Source organism: Lotus japonicus, chromosome 2 (genome assembly GCF_012489685.1).
Source record: "Lotus japonicus ecotype B-129 chromosome 2, LjGifu_v1.2".
Taxonomy (NCBI): Eukaryota; Viridiplantae; Streptophyta; class Magnoliopsida; order Fabales; family Fabaceae; genus Lotus; species Lotus japonicus.
The window spans coordinates 10,049,325-10,051,824 of NC_080042.1; positions in this window are offsets into that span (position 1 = coordinate 10,049,325).

Genomic DNA, 2,500 nt, shown 5'->3' on the forward strand with positions numbered 1-2,500 from the left:
GAGTGTTGAGATTTCCTAGCTTTTCACGTGAAACTTGGCCAATTTCACGTGGAATGTTGAGTTTTCCAAGCTTTCCACGTGAAACTTGGCCGATTTCACGTGGAATGTTGAGATTTCCTAGATTTCCACGTGAAACCTGAGCTATTTCACGTGGAAACTTGAGTTTGTCTAGCTTTCCACGTGAAACTTTGCAATTTTCACCTGAAAACTTGACTTTGCCTAGCTATCCACGTGAAACCTTGACTATTTCACGTGGAATCCTGAGTTTGCCTAGCTTTCCACATGGACCTTGGCAATTTCACGTGGAATCCGGAGATTTCCAAGCTTTGCACGTGAAACCTTGGCAATTTCACTTGGAATGTTGAGATTTCCTAGCTTTCCACGTGAAACCTTGGCTATTTCACGTGGAATCCTGAGATTTCCAAGCTATCCACGTGAAACCTTGGTAGTTTGACGTGGAATGTTGAGATTTCCTTCCTTACCACGTGAAACCATGGCCATTTCACTTGGAAACTTGAGTTTTCCTAGCTTTCCACGTGAAACCTTGGCCATTTCACGTGGAAACTTGAGCTTTACTAACTTTCATCAAGAAAACTAGAGTTTATATAGGTTTCATCGTGAAATTTGGGTAATTTCACATGGTAACTTGTGTATTCCGAAGGGAACTCGTGAATTTCAAGAGTAATGTGTACTCAAAAGCCTGTGTGAGGATCGACGAATGCCCGACCGACAGGTTGAAGCTCACGAATTTGAGCTCGAACATGCCGGAGTCAAGCAAAAGCTTCACCAAACCCTAAGAACACAATGTTTGTGTGCAACTATTGGGTGTGATAAGTCACAAATCGTGACTGGGTTGTCGTTTACCCTTCTTGAGAAATCTCGGTCGGGACGCAATTTTTGATCAGGACGTGAGTTTTGAGTGATTTGATCCGTTTAATCACTCATTTGCCATGGAACGAGGTGAAAAGCTAGCCCAAACAGCTCAGGGGGGCATTCCATAGCATCTCTGAAAATTCCACGTTGGGCTGATTTTTCACCTGTATGCTCCCCCCTACTATAGGAAAACGCAACAATTCCACACTTGTACAAGATGGTACCCTTTTTTTGACGAGACATAAATTAGTTTGGTGATGATGACCCTAGTTTAGTAGTGTTTTTAGGGTTATTTCTTTCTTTGTTTTGAGTCTTTTTGTTGAGTCTCTGTAGTGTTTCATCTATTCTCATGCATTTTTATCTTTCTTTGAGTCTTTACTTCGTTTTGGTAATTTTGTAGTTTTATAGGGAGTTTTCTTGCATTTTAAGTAAGTTTAGGACTTGCATGGTTTTATTGTGTTAATTGAAGGATCTCTTGTGCTAATAAGCTCTTTGAGCTTCTGGAAATTTCCTTGGCTTGTTGGTTAAGTTTGCATATCAGAAACTGAAGGAGAAGGAAGGCCAAGAAGCATGGAATTGAAGGAGGGGTTAAAGAGGCTTGAAGAGGAGTTACAAAGAAGCTAAAAAGTCTTTCCAGCGAGCTTGGAGCGCCTAGGCGCTGGGAATTGGCGCCTAGGCGCTGGGAACCTTCCAGAGAGCATGTTTTCAGCTGGAATTGGCGCTCAGGCGCTCTGAATTGGCGCCTGAGCGCCCAGACTCGCCTGTTTTGCCTATAAATTGGTTTTTAGACATTTCTCTTGGGACCTTTTGTCATTTTATCATATTTTCATAAGTTAGAAGAGAGGGTTTGAGTTCTGGAGCTTGAGGAGCTTTCTCTAAGCCCTAGGTTTCAGGTTTCATCTTTATCTTCTTGTATGGATTATATAGCCATGCTTGGCTAAATCCCTTTTGCTTTGGGTTCTTTGTAAGACTTATGATGTTTTAATTATAATTCCTATTTCTATTCATGATTCCTCTGAGTAAACCCTTGAATCCCATATCCATGCTTTATGTTTCAAGTTAGAACATGTGCTAGATTTTTACTTTTCTATAATAGAACGGAAGTTTGTTATAGATTAGGGACTTGTTGTGGGATTACCTCTTCTATACTTGCTACTAGGAATAGAGGAAGGGTTGGGTTTGTTGGCCTGAATTGCATGCTTAATGCCTTTAGCAAATGTTTAGGTTATCAAGGAATTGTGCCTATCTTTTGGCTTGAGAGGATTGTCTATGCGAGACATCGATAGATGATTGATTAGGCTAGAACATCAAGGAGAGACTCAGAGTTTTGTGGATAGAATAGGTTGATTAGAACTGAATTAGTCAAGCAAGAACCCGAGGCATGCTCACCATTGTTCTCACACACTTATATTTCAACTGCTTGTTAATTAGTCACCTAAACAATCAACCTTAAAACTGAATTTTACTCGCTTTCTTACCGTGAACTCGAGGCTTAAACTGAATTCACATTCCAATTCCCTGTGGTTCGATAAATTAAAACCGGGTAGATTCTGTTCACTTGCGAATTTACCAACAGGTGACCTAGAGGTCGTATTTGGACGTGATTGTTTGCAGGCATGCTTATAAT